This window comes from Gouania willdenowi, chromosome 15, assembly GCF_900634775.1.
Source record: "Gouania willdenowi chromosome 15, fGouWil2.1, whole genome shotgun sequence".
Lineage (NCBI taxonomy): Eukaryota > Metazoa > Chordata > Actinopteri > Blenniiformes > Gobiesocidae > Gouania > Gouania willdenowi.
This window is the reverse complement of record NC_041058.1, coordinates 21,006,810-21,028,693: the sequence shown is the minus strand read 5'-3', so window position 1 is coordinate 21,028,693 and position 21,884 is coordinate 21,006,810. Positions and strand designations below refer to the sequence as shown.

Genomic DNA, 21,884 nt, shown 5'->3' with positions numbered 1-21,884 from the left:
TAATGGTCTTATCCATGTTACAATACCTCTTTCTCCAGTACATGTCAAAAAAAGCCTCAAAGTCTTTACAGCATGACAACACAAATATACACTGCTGTAGGACTGAGTGACAGCAAAAAGGTCAAACATATCTAGTGAAGAATACACTCCACAACAGCTGTGGTCATCATATATAGTTAACTGCATCACCCAAAGCAACTAAATAAATAAAAAGCAGAAACACAAATATTTTTGGGCAGAATATTCCATGAAGATGCACAACACTTTATCCTTCGTGATTTACCGGAAGGAATGACAGGACATGATAGATACCTGCTGAAAATACTGATTGCTTCAGTAAAGAAAGCAATAACTCGTAAATGGTTGCAGAAGGATGCACCTACAGTAGATAACTGTGTTGAAGTTATCAGGGAGATTCATGAGATGGAAAGATTGACCTTTTTACTACATCTACAAAAGGAGTCGTACACTGCAAAAAGGATAAAACTAATATTATCCTTTCAGATACAAGATCCCCTACACACACAACCACCCCAATGCTCAAAATGCTGTGCAAAAACCCCTTTTTACCAGATACTGTAAGAATGTCAATGGCCTAGAAATGTAATAGAAAATAATGATTGTCAATTTAGATGTACTGCGACACTGTTTACTGTTTATGTTGCTGTATGGTTTATATGTTTCTCTGTTTTTATGAAAAAAAAACTAATAAACTTCAAGTATAAAAAAAACAAACAAAAAAAAACACTTTTTAGTGTTTTCTAGGGGTGGGACGATACACTGAGTTCACAATACGATATGATAGATGATGGATTTGCCAATCACTTTTACATGACTTTAACTCTGGGCATACTTGCATAATTACTCTGGGTGTGCCCTTTTTAACTGAATAGAAATAAAATAAAATCCAACCATAACAATGTGGTGTGTCGTAGATTGTGTTTTTTTTTTTTTTAAAAATTTAAAAATTTTATTATCTGACCCTCCCCATGCGATACCACGCATACCCCTGACGATACAATTTGTGAAATTTTAGTATTGTGATATCTTTTTGCACATATATCGTCCCACCTTTAGTGTTTAGCTTCACAGACAGATCGGAAACCAGGAGCTTAGAGCTCTGGCATGACTCAGCATTATGCTATTTAGCTGTGTATTAGATGTACCCAAATGATATACATGTCTATTTTGGGATTAGATTTTATCACGCAAATGCCAATTGCATAGTACAGTTATGGTTAAATAAATTTATATTTATCATAATGAATATCACATTATATTAAAATACATCTCTTACATTTACATATTCATGGTGGAAGTGTATCCTGCAACCAGGTATAAAGCATGGCTTTATAGTTTTAAATAATTACTGTCATTTAGTGTTTGAGCAAAAGAATATGAAATAATGATATATATTATTCCATGCAACAGCTCGTAATAACTATGCTGACTTTCCCTCCGGCACTTTTTGATGCGAATAATAAATATGCAAAGCTTATGTCAGAATTGCCTGGTTGTCCTTCAAAGCCTTCATTCAAATTAGGTGGTTTTTCCAAATGTATATTATGTGTATTTGATGTGGGTAATACATTTGCTAACTGTTTATACATATATTTTGCTATCACACTGGTCAGACTGATTTTTGAGTTTATCTTTTTGTGTGTGGAAAAAACTTGAATCAGATTGGCAAAAGTAAATACCCCTGTGATTTGTGTGCATGTGTTAGTTGGCTGGTCTCTTCATTTATGTCTGTGTGTCTGGTACCTCTCGTTCACAATCTGTGCAACACTTCAGTCAGCAGTGTTCAGTGGGAAGTGTGTAATGTGGGTGACGCTGCTGCTTATCCTCGCCGATCAAAGAAGACCCACGAGAGTAATGTGAGTGTTTCCAGTGAGAAATCTGTCATGAAGCATGTATCATTGTCCAATGTGGTCCTGACAGATGTCAGACCGCCAGAGTCTTGAGTAGCAGAAGTAAGAGGTTGTCAGGAAAGGTCTCTGCCCCATGAATTAAATAAATGTTTCATGCATTTTAAACTGCTTGCTGTTTGTCCGCCTGCAGTTTAAAAAGACCAAAGGTTTTTAGAGAAAAACATAGTGCAGGCTGATAGAAGAAATCTACATATATTAGCATGTGTTTTTACAACACTAATTTGCCAAGTGCATTTACAGTGTGCGCCTCCTGGGGTTTCTATTAAAGAGTGACTGGGACAACATTCTTTGTCATTTTTTTTTTTTCTTTTTTAATCATTTTTTAGACTGTTTGGTCTTAAAAGTTCAAACCAGTCAAATCCTGCTTCTGTAAGCAAAGTGCTGCACAGATCTACAAGTAAATCTTTATTTTCTCAGTTTAATAGTTTTCTCAAAGGGTAAGTGTAGTGATTTTTAATTGCAAGCACAATCTAAAGATTACATATATTGCTAGAGCTTTAGTCAGGTTGTTTTCCTTAAAGTTTTTGTAGAGCAGCCAGGAGGAGGACAAAAAAACAGCTAGTTTGTGACAGACGGCGACTGCCATTTATGCTCAAATAATACGTGTTGTGACAAAATCTGTGATCTGACAAAATGGTGGCTTCATGCACCCTTTAATTATCCTGAATGTTTCAGTCAACAGTTATTCTAGAATGATGAATGAAAAATGTCTACTCCTTGAAATCTGAAAAGTTACATTCACATATACAAATAGTTTTATTTTAAGTCCTTTAAAGTTCTTCCAATTGTGTTTCAAACCTTCACTATAAGTAAAATGTTATTACTTCTCATGCTTTTGCTCTTATTTGAGGCTTTCTGCTGAATTCTTGTTATTCAGGTGATTGGTATGCGAGTAAGCATAGTGCCTGAACAAGACAAGAAATCCCTGCAAACAAGTAAAATGATTGTGAAACAGATTTTTTTTTTGTTGGTTAATTGCACATGTATTGTAACTTATTTATCTTGAAAATATGAATGACACTACAATGATCAATGCCTTTTCTAGCAGCTCTTGCTATTTTCAAATGAATAGGTATGTGGCAGTTGGGCGGGACAGGTGGATGTAGAGTTTGCACTGATTGCTGCTTCATTATAAGATGTTCGTCAGGTGGCGATTAGTGCTCATTTTCTCCTTGCATGATTTTATTTTTATTACAGGAATTGTTTTAATCCTTTATGGCTCTTAATGTGTCTGATTTAGGGCTGCAGGGATCAATATTTTTATAATAGAGTATTCTGCTGAAATTTCATCGATTGAGTAATCGCTAAAAAGACATTCCACTTGTGAATGAACATTTGGTTTCTTTTATTAGACAATTAACACATATTTAGATGCACATTGTACAAAGCAGCAAATGGCAATTGTAGCTCAGGAAATGTGACTAGAAAATATAATAATGAATAAAACACATATAAAATATAATAACTTTCTTTTAAGTATAAAAAAACTACAAGGAATTAATAATAAAAAAAGGCAAACAATTAAAATACAAATAACTTTAGGTGATATATCCCTAAGATAGTCAGACACCCCCCTTCTGTAACCTGACTCAGTCTTTTTCATGTTACTCTTTTTGCACTTTCTGCACATAATTAAACTGTAGAGTTGACATTTGTATAGTTATATTTATATTGTTTTTAATAGATGTAGCTTCTATAATATATATTGGTTGTATATCTGGAGCTGTAACAAAAGTAATTTTCCCCTGGGATTATTAAAGTATTTCTGATTCTGATAATAAGTGAGATCTGTTAAGAAATTAGACACTTTAACTCAGAATAAGACAAATATTCTTGATTAGATTTTGAGTCTTTGTCTTTGCAGTGTTCGTACAAAAATACCTGTATTTGAGTTTATTAGGTACCAGTGCTTTTTAATATGTTATCCATCAACAACTTTTGAGCTAAATTTGACAATTTTTTCATCTTCATCCTAACGTGCTGTGGTTTACAGATTAAGTAAACCCTGTATGATTAACGTGCAGTTTTTGGAGCATAATTACCTAGCCACGCATCAACAGTAGTCGGAAATAACAGAAACCTTGTCGCACGGAAGGCTAACATTATGTTAGCATTAGCAAGGTACATTAAGCCGCTACGTTAACTCAACCGGCTGCCTTTGGTGGAGATGCTGCAGCGTTTAAGTCATACTGGTAAACACGTAATGATGTTTGCCTTGATATCCAGCTTAAAATGCTCCCACACTATAAACATTTTCGGTCGTCTCTGTGAGTGCCTTCACTTTTGTCGTCGTTACGTCTTTTCCGCTGCTAAAAACAAACACGTCTGCTCACTCCTCCTTCTTTTGCTTGCGTGACTTCAGTGTATTGTGCCACATTAAACAGGCAAAATACCATGCCTGGAGCTGTCAAAATTAAAAAGGAAAAGGAAATTCATTTTTGATAATTGAGTTAATCTAATTATTTGAGAAATTGTTTCAGCTGTGGACTGAATGCATTGCAAATTTCAAAATCTTACAGGAATTGATGTTTTTTTGTTCCTGAAGGTAAATACCATTCTTTGAGCTGAGGCAGCATTGGGAAGTTTGTTTGAGTAAAGTTTAAACAAAATCAACATCATAAAACACCATTAAAGAAACATAAACAATTATTCAATAGCAGCCTCCATACTCTCCCAACAAGATACATCTCATGACACGGCAGCGCATCCGTTGTTTGTGTTGGAAACAGAAACACGGAGAAAACGATGACAACAACAACTCGGAACAGCCTCAGTGAGGCACATCCACAAAGCCAATCCTTCCTTTTGTGCCATTAGCTCAGGTGTTGGTCTCCCATCTTTTAAAAGCTGTTGTTTTTCCTCAAAAGAAAGTTTCTTTATCATCTCTAACACTGTCATCCTGCCTGTAGTGTTATCCTGCCCACTAGCTAGAGAACGTAGCACCAGCCGCGCTCTATCGATTCACCAATGCACTGTGAACTTACGTATAGCTTTTAGCATAGCACGGTTACGTCCAAAGGCAGCGTAGAGAGCTGCCTTTTTACGTAAATGGTTTTCATCTTGGGGAACTGACTGCGCATGAGCAAACACATAAAAACACGCTATGGGAACAGAGGCAGAGCAGCAATGTACTTTTGGGAGAGGGTGTGGCCTCCTCCTGGCTCTTCCTCCTTACAGCAGAGTGAGACTGTGCAGCGTCTCTACCATACCAGGAAATAGCAATGTTTAGTCATTTGGGCTATGAAAAACACAAAATGCTGACACTTTCAAACTTATAGGTACTGTATGCTATTGGAAATGGAAAAATAAATCATTTATAATTATATTATAATTAAAACAAGTAATCAAAATATCAATTCACCGTTGGGTAGGCACTGCCTACCTTGCCTACCCTGACTGCACGTCACTGAATATTTCCAACTCCAATTTTTTTTCACTTCCAAAATTATCCTTATTATTGTGAGCCCATTTTTGTTTATCGTATTGTGTACTCTGTATATCAATCCAACCACCACTAGTTCACATAGAAAAGCATATACACCTTTCTAATAAAAGGTCGGACCCTCTTTTTGCCTTCAGAACTTCCCTAATTCTTTGTGGAATACTTTTAACAAGGTGTTAGATATTTTGGTCCATATTGACATGATGGCATCACGCAGTTACTGCAGATTTGTTTGCAGCACATCTACGATGCAAATCTTCTGCTCGATCACATCCCAAAGGTGCTCTAGTGTAGCCATTAGAAGATGGGTACATTGTGATCAAAAAGGGATGGACATGGTCAGCAACAACACTCGGGTAGGCTGCAGCGTTTAAACCATGCTCAAATGGTACTAAGAAAAAATAAAGCACACCCGTTACACCACCACCACTAGCCTAAACCATTGATATAAGGCAGGATGGATCCATGCTGTCATCTTGTTTACGCCAAATTCTGTCCCTACCAACTGAGTTTTGCAGCTGTAATCCAGACTTGTCGGATCACGCAACGTTTTTCAATCTTTTATTGTCCAATTTTGGTGAGCCTTTGTGAATTGTAGTCTCAGTTTCTTGTTCTTGTTCTTAGCTGACAGGAGTGCCACCTGGTGTGGTCTTCTGATGCTGTAGCCCATCTTCTTCAAGGTTTGATGTGTTGTGTGTTCAGAGATGGTATTCTGTATTCCTTGGTTGTAACAAGTGGTTATTTGAGTTACTGTTGCCTTTCTATCATCTCACACCAGTTTGCCCATTCTCCTCTGACCTCTAATGACAACAAAGTATTTTCATTTACACAAGGAAGGAGGTCATGCCTTGAAATATTCAATGCAAAAGTAGATTAATTTTAACTTGTTACATGATTTTGTCTTAGTGTTGTCTCAGAACCTTCACTTTTTTTTCATACGCTCATCATAGCATTATTGGATTTGCTTTGATCCAGTCGGTTTAAATCTATTCTCTTTTATTTTCAAGTGTTCTTCTCGCGAAGCCACTAAGGATAAGTCTGAGTAGGCCTGAACCCTGACGCATCTTTTTCCTACAGGGTAATTGCCCGAGACGGGCCTTATTGACCTGTCTGACTGATGCAATTCAGCAAGGTTTTCATTACCATCCATTTACCTTTCTCTGTAAAAGGTCTTTTATATTAACCCGATTAAATCTATATTTTATGAGCATATATTAAAAGAAATAACATTGTCTTACTCGATCATTGGTTAATTGATTTGCAATGTCGGTTGTAACTGTAACTCTTGTACCCACTGATGACCCAATCCTAAATACACTGAACAAAAATATAAACAGCCTAAGGCACACCTGTGCATTAATCATGCTGTCAAATCAGCATCTTGATATGCCACATCTGTGAGGTGGGATGGATTATCTCTGCAAAGAAGAAGTGCTCACTAACACAGATTTGTGAACAATATTTGTGAGAAATAGGTTTTTTGTGTATATAGAAAATGTTTTAGAACTTTGAAGTAATGAAAAATTGGAGCAAAAACAAAAGTGTTGCGTTTATTATTTTGTTCAGTGTATATTCTAGTCCAAATCTGCAAATACAAAGAGCTAATAGCACTGCTGCTAATAGTTATCTACATTTAGTTGTTAACTGTTTTCATTGTGTAAATTTGCATTAATATAATGGATTATTTTATTAGCAATGCCTATCTACACTTTCAAGTTTTTTGTCAAAGTAAAACCAGGACATGAAACAGACATTACAAATAATATGCACATTGATTTTGTCTTGTGCCAAAAGTTTTGTCATTTTGAAGACCCTTTGTGTGGCCTTAGACAGGCAGAAATGGAGGAGTATGATAGGCAACTGAAGTTGAAATAGTCATAGCTGTTTTCAAGTGACTGCATATGAGATGTGTATGGCCTTATAATAGTTGCGTTTCCATTACCCTTGGAAATTCACAAAATCTAAATGGCGCAATAAAAACTGGTAATGGAAACATTTCGAAAAAACACTTAATATCGCAAAAAAGTTTTTATGCTTTCACGAGGAGGTATTTCAGATGTTTCGATATTGAATTCGGTCGCAAAAGCGCTATGGAAACACCTTTCCGCAAATACAGGACGTGACGTGCCCAGTCAGTAGACAAAAGGGGAGACAGACATTTCTTAGCTTTATGACGCGTTCACACCAAATGCGTCGAAAACGTCTGGTGTACATTCACAATATATGGTGGACGCGCTTCTAGGGAGCGTCGAGAGGTCCTTCTGCACGTCTCCTGTGCCTCCTGTTACGTTTTGAGATTTCAAGCTTTTGACGTGCGTCCTGCGCCTCCAATGCGGCCAACGTTGGAGTTAGGACTGTTGAACTTTTGGGGCGTATCGTGGTGCATCGACCAATCAGCGGTTTTCTCCAACCATGCTGAATTCAAGAGGGAAAAAAAAAAAAAAACACTAACCGGAGACAGATGGACAGGCACTCTTCTGCTGGAATAGAGCACCTGTAGTTGGTGTCCTGGTAGGAGATGTGAGCGCCGATGCGGGTCAGCAGGTTGTCAAACTGTGGACGGGAAAGACGGAAGTAGCACTAAAAGCGACTCTCGTCCGAGGCTCAGTTCTGGTGAATCCAGAAACAGTGCAGAGGCGCCCTTCGACAATATTGTCTGGCTTTATTTATCAAATAAAGCCAAGCCACTCTTTCGATAATGTAGAGCCGATGAACAAGAGTCGGAGGCGGCGTGTTAAGCAAGTAACTCCCAACTTTATTCTCCATTCAACCACGCTTCTCTATAGCCCTCTAACATCACAGTGCACACACTGAGTCACTTAAAAATACATCTGACCGGAAACACAGCCTTCTCAACACAATAATGTTCCCCACCACTTTACATTCACTGGGTGAATTATGAACGTAAATGATCGCCACATTATCATTTACTGTATGAACACCACCGGCAACAGAGAAGCCCCTACTCTAAATACGATCAACGTGCTTTCTTCCCATCTTGTTTGGACACGTGTCCAGAGCGTCTTCAACACTGGTGACATAGATTAAATGAACACAAGCGTCCATCTAGGGTCGTGAGGCACGATTTTGACGCCCGAAATGCGTTTGGTGTGAATGCAGCATTATACTTCAAAAAAATATTACTTCTACATTAGGCATGAAACAACAAAGGAATACGGAATGTTATAAGGAGGTTCTGAGCATCCATCTTCCTGCAGCGAAGTCTCGGGGGAGGAGATTTCACAGGTGTTGTGAGGCTCCTGCCCAAAACAGCCTTCAATGGAAACACGTTCAAAGCGCAATTATACTTTGTCAACATTTAGAAATATATATTTTGCAAAAATCTGTAATGGAAACACAGCTAGTGTTATTGATTTGGCAATATAGTTATAGTTATTTACTCAGATAAACTTTATACCATAAACAATGGTATAAACCATAGACAGTTGTTACATTTTTACTGGCATTTCCAATGTAGATATTAAGACTTTATGGATTTTTTAAGGATTCTGCTTTTATCGGCATTCAACACATGGCCAAATCACTCAAAATTAAAAAGCATTGCTGTAAAAAGCAATATTGATATTCCATGCTTTGAAAACTGTTTGTTTAACAAACATTTTTCTTACATCAAATTGTTTGCAGAACAGCGCCCAGCGGCTTTAGTGTTATTCAGTATCAGTTACAATAACCTGTCATCAGCACTTCTAACACATTTTTCAAGCTCACTTTGTTGTGAAAGAAAGAAATCTGAAGTGGCTTTTTTTTTAAAGCTCGAGCAGCCTGATCAATCATCTCACTATGCTAACAGCAGTTTCAATCATCAGGTAGAGCACAACTGCACAGCACCCTCATCTGTAGAGTTTCAAATTATGTGTAACAAAGTAATTGGAATACTGAAATCTATTGATGTCAGACATTTGTTTTTTTGTTTTTTTCTGGGAATATTCAGTAAAAGTTCTTACTGGGTACAAGATAACCACCAACACTGTAAAAATTAATGTTGAAGGGCAAAAGTTTAACTTTGTTTTCAAACTTTCCTCTAAACTGCCACCTTGGTTCTGTCAGAATACTGAAAAGAAAAATTCCCAAGCACTCTTTGGATGTTATGTAAAGCTTATATAATAGAGGCTTGTCTTAGAAAGTGACTCTGCTTTGAGGATTCAATTTAGATTTCTCTCTTTATGATTTATGATTCCTTCATATCCCTCCATTAATCATGAACTCTCTTACATGAAATATTAAGGAGAGTGTAGTGCTAAGTGTTGGAGCACAACCACCCAGCTCTCCCTGGGTTCCCTTTTTTTTTTTGGAATGTGGGGATTATTGGGCATATGCAACAAAGATAGTTCTCAACAAATGTACCAAACTGAAGGCCAAGTATAACGTTGAGTTTAGAAAAGTGCATTCTAATAATATTTTAAAGGTAAGAGCCTAAAAACAAAATGACAAAAACAATATTCGTACAAAAATATTTTTTTTCAAATCAACAGTTTATTGCATATTTAGCAGCATTTAAAAACTACATATCTAGTCAACAGATGGATTAAAATTTTTAATCGTTTATTTAGCATTAATTAATTTAATCAAAATACATTTTGAGATCAAGCTGCTAGGAGTCAAAATGTGTGTCCCCGGTTCATTAACCTCATCTTATAAAAGTATAGATTTTAATATGCCCTTTTTAATCCTACTTTCAAAAAATTTTGGACATTGTCTTCATTCTTTGGCTCATCTGAAACAAATTGCTTTGTTGCGGTTATTAGCTCGACAATGTGGTGTATGTCATGAGAAAATGCATTTCGCAGATGGCTTGTCTTGAAAATGTATGGCTTCTTTCTGGCTGTGTAGCGATGAGTCAGTTAGACTTGTAATGAAGTTATTTTTCCTGAGAGTGAGAAATGGGAGAAAGACGGGGAAATCAATAGTGATATCTTGAAGCTAGACCCTGCCATCTAATCTCTCAGTGGTACTGGAAGTGCTTCATTTGGCCTTTTTGATTCTTCCCCACCCACTCTCTGCTCACAAAAACACCGACTCCCCAGTGTTTCTTTTTAAGTAAACATGCATAAATGGGCGATATAAAGCCTGAAAATATCAGCTATCCTATGAAATAAAGGTTCAGGGCAGTGAGGAGTTGTTTCGAATAGACGTCTCTGAAGAGATCAACACAGCCTGGGTGCTAAAATATGAATTATTTTCCCCCTCCAGTTAATCATATTTTATTCAGTTTCTATGTTTCCACTTTATCCATTTTGGTGAACAGCTACAAAATGACATAAGTTGTATGATTAAAACATTTTTGCACATAGAACTGAGAGAAATGGACATGATGTTAGATGACCTGGCACAAACACGGAGACCTTCTCTGGCGCATATTGATCAAACCGTTCCCACACATCGGTCACCCATGATGACAACCATCTGCACGGTTCTGCTTTACACAATGAGTGACCAAACAAACGTAAATCAGAGGCAATGGATGACAGCCGATAAAAGCACCTGTGCATGGGATATTAATGCTCCGCTTCACATGATCTGGAATTTGAAAGGGTGACCCTAAAGGCCATGAATAAATTACACTTAACAGCAAAAAGATTTTTTCACATTTTCTGGCCTTTTTTCATTGCTAAGAACAGTTGTTGGTTCTCCCACAAACCGTGAAGTGGAACCTGCACTGACATAGATTTTAGTTAACCAAAAAACAAGCATGTTTCTTTTTTATTACTGACATTAGCATCTTGGTAAAATCAGTGAGAGTAATAGCAGTCTGAACGCCCAATAAATGGTCTTGGTTTTTTGTTGGTTTATTGTCTGCCACTTCAGAATCACAATCACTTTATTGTCATTGTATCAGTACAACAAAATTAAAAAGTGCAATCCGTGAAATTGATATCCGGAGTTTCTGAGAAATTTGTTTTTGTATCATTCTTTTGAAATGCGAAAAAATACCTAATTAGTCTTTTACTATGGTCTACTGCTGATGGTCATTCATATACATTAATATATATAAGTCCCTCCCTCGTCCTATAGACCCCTATACAAATGGAAAGAGCGCCTTGATTGCCCAGCCAGTAGGCTTCGACTTCCTGTTTTTGAAACTGTCAATCAAAGTGAATGAGGAACTGTCCATGGAAATGCCGCGCGTCACAACAGCAAACGGGTAAATATGACTTTTTGCTCTTACCTGACCCATAGACCTATATCAGTGTGACCCGATTATGTTTCGCAATGCGCATGCGGAAAAGTAGAGGTGTGGCTTCTGGTAGATTGGCAGAGGCAGTGGGAGTAAGTGAAGCTGTTTAGGGCGGGACATCGAGACGTTTCTCAGAAACTCCCGATATCAGCTTAGATAGATAGATACCAAGCATTATTAAATAAGTAAAAACTAACATAAAAACATACCACACAACATTCATACCACAAGTCATTCCACAATTGTGGTTATTGCACTGTTTCTGAATTATTTCACAATTCCGCATGTGCGCGTGTGTGTCCAGTGTTTGTCCGTTGAGTGCAATTATGGCCCTAGCGTAAAAACTGTTTTTCATCCCGTTTGTCCTTGTTTTTATTGTCCTGAAGCACCTGCCAGAGGGCAGTAGTTCGAAGGGTGAGTGAACTGGGTGAGATGGGTCCTTGAGTATTTTGTGTGCCTTCCTGAGACAGCGGAAGCTGTGCACATCTTCGAAAGAGGGCAGAGGGCAGCCGATGATCTTCCCGGCTGTGGTAACGACCCTCTGGAGTGCTTTTTTGTTTCTAGCTGTGCAGCTGATGAACCCTGCACACATGCAGTATGTCAATATGCTCTCTATGGAGCAGCAATAAAAAGACACTAAAGGTTTTTGACTGAGGTGGTTGTTCCTCAGTGTCCTGAGGAATCATAGTCTCTGCTGTGCTTTCTTAATGATGGCAGTGGTGTGTGCACCCCATGTCAGGGGCTCCTCTATGTGGACATCCAGGAGTTTGAAGTCTGACACCCTCTCCACACAGCTTCCACTGATAAACAGGGGCTGAGTGTCCACTTTACCTGAAGCCTATGATTATTTCCTTGGTCTTTGCACCATGCCATCAGTTGCTCCACCTCATCCCGATATGCGGACTCGTTCCCCCCAGAGATGAGTCCCATCACAGTAGTGTCGTTTGCGAACTTCAGGATGCTGTTGCTGGAGTGGGTGGGGATGCAGTCGTAGCTGTACAGAGTTTAGAACAGATGACTCAGCACACAGCCCTGGGGGGAGCCAGTGCTGAGGGTCAAAGAGATGTGTGGTCCAACCCTGACCCTTTGGTGGGAGCGGTCAGACAAAAAGTTCTTAATCCAGAGGCCGGAGAAATACAGCCCAGGTCTAGCATCTTGGTCACCAGTCTGTTGGGGATGATGTTATTAAAAGCAAGCTGAAATCCACAAAGAGCAGCCGCACATTGCTCCCCCGCTGCTTCAGGTGGGACATAGCAGAGTGGAGAGCTGTGGATATGGCGTCCTCAGTGGATCTGTTGGCTCATTTCTGGCTTCTTTTGGACATTACCCTAAGCTCATTATTATAGTTGAGGGTTGGATTTTTGACAGAACGGTAAACGGAGAACTTTGCATTCTGTCTTAGCTCTTTTCCGAATCAGAATCAGAAATCAGAAATGTTTTAATGTCCAAGTACAGTTTTTAGGACAGTACAAGGAATTTGTCTTGGTAGTCGGTGCGCGAAACAAAAAACAAAGAAAACAAAGAAACAACCCAGCAACATTAATAATGATAAATATAAAGGCTGAGGGATAAATAAAGGATAGATAGAGAATAAAGGATAAATATATATATATATATATATATATATATATATATATGTATATTTTTTTTTTTCCACCATAACCTTCCTATTTCTTCACCATCCGCAGTTATGCATACGTTGCTTCAATTCGTCGGTCGATTTCCCACTCCATCATACTCTCATTCGTAGACAATATCACGAGATACTTGAACTTTTCCACTTTAGGCAATACCACTCTCCTGACTGAGAACCACAGCCTCATTCTTGGAGGTGCTGATCGTCATTGCAGCCAAATACCACTGGCTGTGAAATGTCGCAGCAAAAGCTGCAAGGCATAGATGAACTCGACCCTAATCAGAGAACTCCCTTCTAACCAGAGCTCAATAAATAATGTTGTTTTTTTTAATCTTTTCAGAGACTGCAATGTAGGCACATTAAACTGCAGCCTGTAATCAAAGATTTGGATGTAATTGTGTGACTTGGTAATGTAATTAATATATTACTTTTTTATTCAGGGTATATCAATTTTACTTATGGACTATATATTATGTATGTCACTCTTATCACATACATTATTTCAATTAGTAGATCAGTAAATAATAAATCTTCAAATAATATTTCTTTGAATTGAAAAGAAAGGTTGTCATATTGTCTGTGTTGGTCAAGGCTTTGCTGGGAAGGACTAGGGCATTTGAGTTAAAGATATAAAAAGTAATAAGTCATGGGCTGGTAGTAATTCCAGCATTCACAGGTGGTCTGCTGGTGCTCACCTTCTATCAAAGAAATGACCTGTTATTTCAGCCACTGCTTGTTGCAGAAAAACTTAATGCTGACACTGAAACATTAAAACATTTTGCAAATATCATATCTCGAGCCACTGTCAATCTTACTTCATACAAAACTACGGTATGCCAGTAAATTCAACTGTTCAGTTTGTACATGGCTATGCTGTACACCTCCCACCCCCACAGAAAGAAGAGTGCGACCAAATTCTGATGAAACTGAGAAAGTTGGTCGCACCAGTGCCACCACTGGAAAAGTTCGTGTAGAGCCCTGAGTTGCCTTGTGTATGAAACGGAAATTCTCTTCACCGAAAGTAGGAAAAAGACTTCAGAAGAGCCAAAACTCACACAAACTGACATTCCTTCCATTGCGACAACTGAAAAGTTGTTTATGTACCAACTCCTCACCTAATGTTAAATCATTTAACATCAAAGAACCTTGATCTCATTATATGATGATTATTAGACCAGATGACAGTAGACTAACATGTCATGTTTTGCCTTTCAGAATATCACAACAGTGATGAGAGAATGAAACTTTGAATAAAAAATAACGTTACATGCTGAATCTTTTTGCTCTGCTCTCTGCTTTATAATCAGAAATTGGAGACCTTTGTTGAAAAATAAATGACAAACTAAACTTCCTTACTCCTCTTACCAAGCACCATGTTTTTAGTCATTATTTATAGGATACTATTTATGAGACCAGATCAAATTTAGTTTGTCAGTTTTGCTCACCTCAAACTTGTTTTTGTTACTCTAATAAATAGGACATAAAAAGATGTGGACGTAGAAGACTATATCTGCTATGATACACCGAATGGAGCCAGCACTTGGTGACTAATTGCTTTGCAAATAATTTACATTCAGCCAGTGACAGTAGGTGTCCACTCATTCACCAGAGGAGTAGAGAAGGATGTCAACTAAAGCAGGATTACTCTGCTCAGAAGGGCTTCACTCCAATCAGACCAGTCAGCCTTCTCATTACCGATTATTTCTTCAAGCTCCCACCCTTTTGTTTTGGGCTACATATTTTTCTAGACATCTTATATAATGCATCTCCTTTTGATACTGTTGAAAACTCATTTGTTGCTACATTCATTAGTATCTTTGCTATGTGTTATTGTTATTTATATACAGGCACATTTATTTGACTGATTGAGGCAATCAGCTCCAAGGCTTTGCCATGTCCCTTGATTCACATATTAATCTTTTTAGAAGATGAAGGTTTGTCTGATTTTTAGTTTTTTATTCCCTCTCCCATAATCCCATCCTATCTGTTAGACTGCCAAGTTTGACATGCCTGCTATGCTTTTAGCTATATAGTGTGTTAAAGTGGTACAGTAATGAGTCAGTGAAATGAAAATGGACGTAGAATTAAGCTGAATACCGTTCCAGTCCTCCTTCAAACTCCATGTCCAAAGGTCGGATTTCAGAGACTCATGAAGTTCTCAGTCTCTCCTCGACTCTGCCCAACTTGATGTTTTATTTTTTTCACCCTGCTAACCTCTTCGCTTCTTTGGTTACTTGCTTCCATGAAGTCCTCGTATTCAGGTCAGTGGGAGCTGACAGTCTGCCTTTGGCACCTATTAAAGTAAGGTTCAGCAGATAAAGTCCTCTGCGAATAGCCACTCATCTGAGTGTTTTTTTTCCTCCTGCTTTTATTAGAAAGGTGGCAATCAGAAATAGAATGAAGTTGGACGTTTTGACCCCAGAAATTTAAGATTTATCTCTCTTGCCTCCACTAAACCAGTCTACTCTTCATGTGAATGTCATTGTGCTTTTCCATCATCTGAGTTTCATATCCCTTTTTTCCAAAGAATACAGGAAATGCCTTTATTGATGATCTTGAAGACCTTACCTCTCTACCCATGGGACTGAGGTGACTCTCTATTTTCCTTCAGGTCACATGTTAACTCTGCTACTCTATCTGAATAAACTCAATTTCTTCCTCCACTGCCTTGAACTGCATCATCAGAATAAGGCATGTTTATAGTTTGGGTGTATTCCCCGTGGCTAGATTTGAATACCTGCCACTGTACAAAAATCTTTGCCTTCTGAGAGTCATTTGAGATGCTGTAACTCTGCTTCTCTCCCAGCTTTAAGCTGTTTTTTCCCTCTTCACTTCCCCTTTCTACTGCTTTTAACTTACAAGAAACAGATTGTTTGTGAACTTGATCTAAAGTTTTATCGGTATCTCAAAACCTGCCGCTCTAACGGGAACAAACAAATAGCAAAACAGGATGCAAGCCAATACAGTTTTCACAGGTGTTGTTGACCGTCTGCTGGCCACTTGCTAGAAACCCTAATTAAGGGCAAGGCTTTGTGTGTTACTCAAAAAGGCCGCATTTTTTTTAGAACAAATGACGATATTGTGACTTAAAGCTAACTCTCTACCACATTGTCTTAAATTGTAATCAGCAAATACCATAGAGTATATCTAACAATTAAACCTACACAACTCAACCTAATCTTGATGGATCATTACAATAAAGTCTGTTTTAATGAGATTTCAATGGCACAAGGTGGTTTTTCTGTAGTTCCGGCTCTGCTGCCAGAGCTTACAACATTTGGCCTTGATTAATATAAGGAGATTATAACCTTTATTTTATTTGTCTAAATTAATTTAGGAAGAAGGATACCTTTTGAGGGGCTCATCCTTTGAGACACAAGAAAACTTTATTGAGCAGAAAGGGTAATGCAATTTGGGCTTAAGGCTATCAATTTTGATAATTTCTTTAGAGTCCTGCGTGCAGCATGAATAAAGCCAAGATTTACTTACAGTTCTTGTAGAAATGAAACTTAGAAGATGACAAAAGTCATATCTTTTTTTAGAACTTTATTTTTAAGGGGTACATAACAGCTCTGTTACACAATTATGCAGTTATAGATCACTGATAATAACTACAGAACCACCTGAGCAGCATCAACAGATTTGCCAATCTACTCCTACAACATTACAGTACATTGCTGTCACTTGACTCTCCATATCCAATCTCTTTTCAGATTCATATTCTGAGTCATGTATGTATGGTTGAATGTCCCAGGAAGATGCATCTTTCATAATTGCATTGGAGCAATGACTGCAGAAGTTGCACTGTAGTTACAAGTACATCTGTTTTATATTTGTCTAACTCAAAGCGTTTACTAAAATAAATAGCAAATACCAGCAATGAATTAAGTTTCGGGATCTGGTGAGGGCTGAGGTCTTGTGTGCGTTTACCCCAAAAAGGGGGTATATTAAAAAATACAATAAGGTTTCAAATGTAAGTTATCTCAGCCATTTTGTATTTGTAAGGAATAATAAAGACCATAAAGTTGCCAAATGCCCACATTAGGTTTGTTCAGGAATGATCACGGCTCTGGATTCTGTTTTAATACCCCTAAAACTTTGGTGAACCCGCCCCAGAGAGAGCGGGGCATCCAAGCAGCAGCCTGGTTACAGTAAAAACTGATCATAAAAAGCTGTAAATGGACTGATATGCAGACGTTGGGCAGTGACGAGGTGACTTCATGTGTACATTCACACTCATCAGTTGAAGCTCATCAGAATACAAGTAAATCTCCGTTAATCAGAATTTGAGTAAAAGCCTGCCTACCTGCATATTCTGATTGGCTGAGTCGTTGTAAGGGCCCCGTCATCTGCCAATACATTTTCGGCTCATGTCGCAGTGTCCTGGATTTTTCCAAGATAATTGTAAATATCTTGGAAAGCAGCCAATACAGTGGTGCACTCAATACTGATGTTGTGGTAACCATAATTGAATAATGTATTTTGGTTCAAATCAAATTCTCTTTCTAAACTTTTTATAATTCCCTCTTTAAAAGATGTAGCAACAAACCTAGTATCACTCTCGAGGCGGAGTGTGCTGTGATCTGCCTATATTTACTTCAAAATGTGTTTTAAAGTCCAAATCCAGGAGTTGGAAAACCAGTGCTTCTAAGAGTTATCCACGCTTGACCATTACTGTGCTGTAAACAGTTGAGTATGGTTGTGGTTGAAATAAAACTTGGGCTTTAGCATGCCTTTTCCATAAATTACCCAAACATGTATTATAATCAAGAGCTTAATAGTAATGTTTTAATTCTTAATTATAATGAATAGATTTCTAAAATTACTGTAACACTTAAGCCCTTTGAAACATTTAAATAAACACATTTCTTTGATATCCTTTCTTCTACCTACCTTGAGAATTCGGCAGACAGCCCTGAGAATCCAAATGAGCTCATGAGTAATGATTGCGGTCTTTAGCGCTCAGCCTCGCAGTGTGTAGGCATATCTATATGCAGAAGAGATGAGGAGGGGGTAGTGACAGGATATGGAAATGGTAGCAACAGGAGTCTCACAGACACACAAACATACAATTGCCTGCTGCATGGGTGGCAGTCCCAAACGCAGTCATATTTTTACAGCTGGGCCCATCTCCCCTGGCTTCCACAGATGCTCTATAGTTCACTTTAAAGATTCTCTCTGTTTAGATCTCAATGGTTCATTCACAAATGTTTTACTCAAAGACCACATTGATGTTTTCAATCTTCCCACTGGCTTTGCTCATATTTATTAAATATGAATCTATACTATTCAGAAAAATATGTAATTTTGAGAAAATGATCAGCCTTGGAAGTGAAACAAATGATTGAGGAACTAGCTATTGGCCACATTATTGTGTCACATTTCTATATAGGCTTAGTCATTCAACTTGTTTGAATTGGTTTAATTTGCTCATATACATCCTTGAAAACCTGTGTTCTGTATCAGGCTATGTTTCCTGATACATGAAAGAGTCCATACCTGGGTGTGGTCTTTTGTGTTTAACAAACTCTCAAATTCTCTTTCTCACTGGGATTTGAGTGCAGGCATGGGAGACCGAGATATGAGCTCATAAGAGATTAAAGTTTAGTTTATTTGATTGTTTCTCTGCAGTGGTAGGACTTGTACAATGGGTCCGGCCAGACGAATTAGCCTTAGCAGGAGGGAAAGAAGGGGTGCTGCAGCTAATCCCAGGATATTGAGCAGGATTCCAAGGATGAGGCTTTGCTCCTTTGCTTTCCCGAGTGTGACATACGGTGTGTGTGTGTGTCCAGGCGTGCTCGTGCATGTGTGAGCATGTGAATCTTCTGGTGGTGGTGGGGGAGTTGCATAGTGTGAGGGAATAGGGGAGAATTTGGGGTCTCTTTTTCTTCTCAGTCCCTATTGTTCGAAGAGTTTTCAGAGTTTAGGGCCACAGCGTCTGGGATCCTCTGCCCACTGAAGTGAGTCTCCTTATGGGGGAACCAGCAAGACGGGGCTGGTCTCTGAGGATTAGGCCTACTGGGATAATCAGGATCAGTTCACAGTGCCCTCGAAGGGGTCTTAGTATATATCCAGCCGTGGTGGAGAAGTGGAAAAGCTTCTATCCTGGGAAGTTGCAGCCAGTTCTGCCCACACCCCGTTCATATCCTAATGACATCAGCTTCCCTCTCCTCTTCTTCAATGACTAACTCCTCAAGTGTGACACCATTTCAGAGTCTGCATTAAAATGTGTCTGATTAATTCTTCCTTCATCTTTTAAGAAAATTGTAAAAGGAAGCCTGTCTTCCTTCTTTTTACTCAATTTGAAATAAAGTGTTGCATGTTTTGTTGAGAATAACACTTAGGTAAATAGAGTTTGAATGGTGAGGATTAGACACCCTGCCCTTTGCTCTTGACATTACACGTTATTTTTCTTCTGGATCCCTAAAGTAGTACAAAACATTAGGGACCTAACAATAGAGTAGCCAGCAGTAAAGGATGACATTTTTTCCCACATCTGTTTTTTATATTCAATCATACCATACAACCTTACCGAGACAAAAGCCTAGGAAATGGGTGGAAGCAAAAGAGACGGTCACTGAGCATGTAGAAGAAAGGCCATGCTGACGCAAATGCATATGCAGGTGGTGCAACCATTCTCCCTTCATGCAGCAGGAAGGTATACCTTTTTGTTTGTACCATTGTGTTTTGTTCCAACCTCAAAGGCGCCTTGCAAAATCTTGTTTTTCTCCGGGCTTTGTGAGAAGTTTTTTTTCCCCCCTTTAATTTCCATTAGGATAGTTTGCAGTCATGTTTGGTTCTATGTTGACTTCTGTTCTGGCTACAGTAAGACGCTACACACTGCTACACTACGCTCGCCTTGTCCTGTTACTAAGATACTTCAACGAACTACAGCAAGTATGTGGCTGGTGAACAACTCCAGCACACGCACGGAGGGAGCAGTTCAGTCCACAAAGGCCAACAAATAAGTGCTTTCATATCTCCCCTCCCCCTCCTGTTCGGGACAGTTGAGGGGTTGAATGGGAAACAGGGGTGAGGGAGTGGGGTGTCACTAAGGAGTATAGGGAAACCAGTGTTGGAACATTGTGTTGTTGAATTTCATGGTTGTCTTTGCCTTTTCTGCTTTATGTGTCAGGGTGAAATCAAGTTTGTTGTGGAATCTTTCACCACATCTTTATCATCACTCATTTGTTACTAATATGTTGTGCTAATACTAATGAACAAACTGTGTGTAGTTGATTTGTAGTTTTTTTTAATATGGGTAACTAACTATTGTTTTTAAATGTGAATTGAACTGAATGGAATGTATTACCATTGTTGGTATTTTGCTTTGCATTCTTGTATATCTTAGTCACTGATTTTTAGTCAGTTTTTTCCTTTTCTATTTAGTACATATTGTGTATTTACAGAAGTCCAAACAGACAGAAGTAATGTAATGAAAATTGTATGATTAATAAATGGGGATGGGATTAAATAAGTCTTTCTTCTTTCCACTTCATTTTGAGCAGACGTATTATTACAACTATAAGTGTACATGGATTTTATCTATTACTTTGAACATCTCTAATTGTTTTTCTTTGTTTGCGTTTCCTTGTACACAATTATTTTTTTTTGTTTAGTTTTTTTGTCCCTGCTCGAAAAAAAAAGAAAAAAATGAAATGAAACTACTGGTAACTTCTAACTTGTTGCGTTGACTCTTAGTTATCTAAACTCTTTGCAATGGCTCTAAAGTTATATTCAATTTAGTTTGAGTTCCGAAGAGCAGAAGGTTCATAGTTGTGTGTAATAATACATTTGTGCCACAAGTTTTATCAAACAAAAATTTAATAAAACTTTCCAAAAGACGTGTACCGTACTCATTGGACCAGCAACATCCTTAACTAAGCACAGTAAAAAGAGGACTTAGTCATTTTATATTTTATATAAAATACCTTAAGTATGGCATGTTGTTACTGTCAGTTTATGTTGATACGATTCCAAAATCCAGTTAAAAGCTCATCTTGTGGTGTAGATTCATAGCAAGGCTATCCTTTGGGGCAAGTGTAACAATATAAGCAGAAATGGCAGCATGCTATTAGTCTTATGCTCTTTTTGCAGGCACTCTGTCTCAATAGACCCTATTTCAGTTAGACAGTGTAGCTTATGCAGCACAGAGAACTGTTGCCCCTCCCAAAACACGTCTTCTCTATTCCCTTTGCATGCAAAACAAGACCCACTTGCTAGATGCTGTCAGAAAAACAAGAATCTCCAAGTTTTGAATGCTGTACTAATAAAAACATTTTTCAATTGTCATTAAAAGAAAACATTAAATATATGTAACATTGTACTTTTCTTTATTGGGAATAGATCAGCAGTCATTTTAGTTGTACTTGGGTGGTAAAAACACTTGTTTGTTTACTTTTTAGGTACATATCAAGACCGTGTCAAGAGTTTTCTGTAAGCTCTTGTAACAAACGGATTGGCACCGTGTACCTGCACTATCCTAATATCTCTGCTACCATCTCCATTGTTCCTCATCCTTTTCATGTCATTGTGTCTCATGTCTAACATGCATCCCCTGGAATCCCTCTGTTTGAACATGTGAAAAAAAGGATTCAACCAAACAACTTGGCTACAATATTGTTGTTCCCTTCAATGACTGATACCAACAACAATAGATATGTTTGAATTTAAGAGAAA

At 38.1% G+C, this 21,884-nt stretch overlaps 1 protein-coding gene across 1 annotated transcript in view; it reads left to right on the top strand.

Annotated features, from left to right (window-relative positions):
• Positions 1–21,884, top strand: part of macrod2 (mono-ADP ribosylhydrolase 2) — a 491,286-nt gene that overhangs the window by 40,465 nt on the left and 428,937 nt on the right. The gene's annotated exons all lie outside the window — the stretch shown is intronic.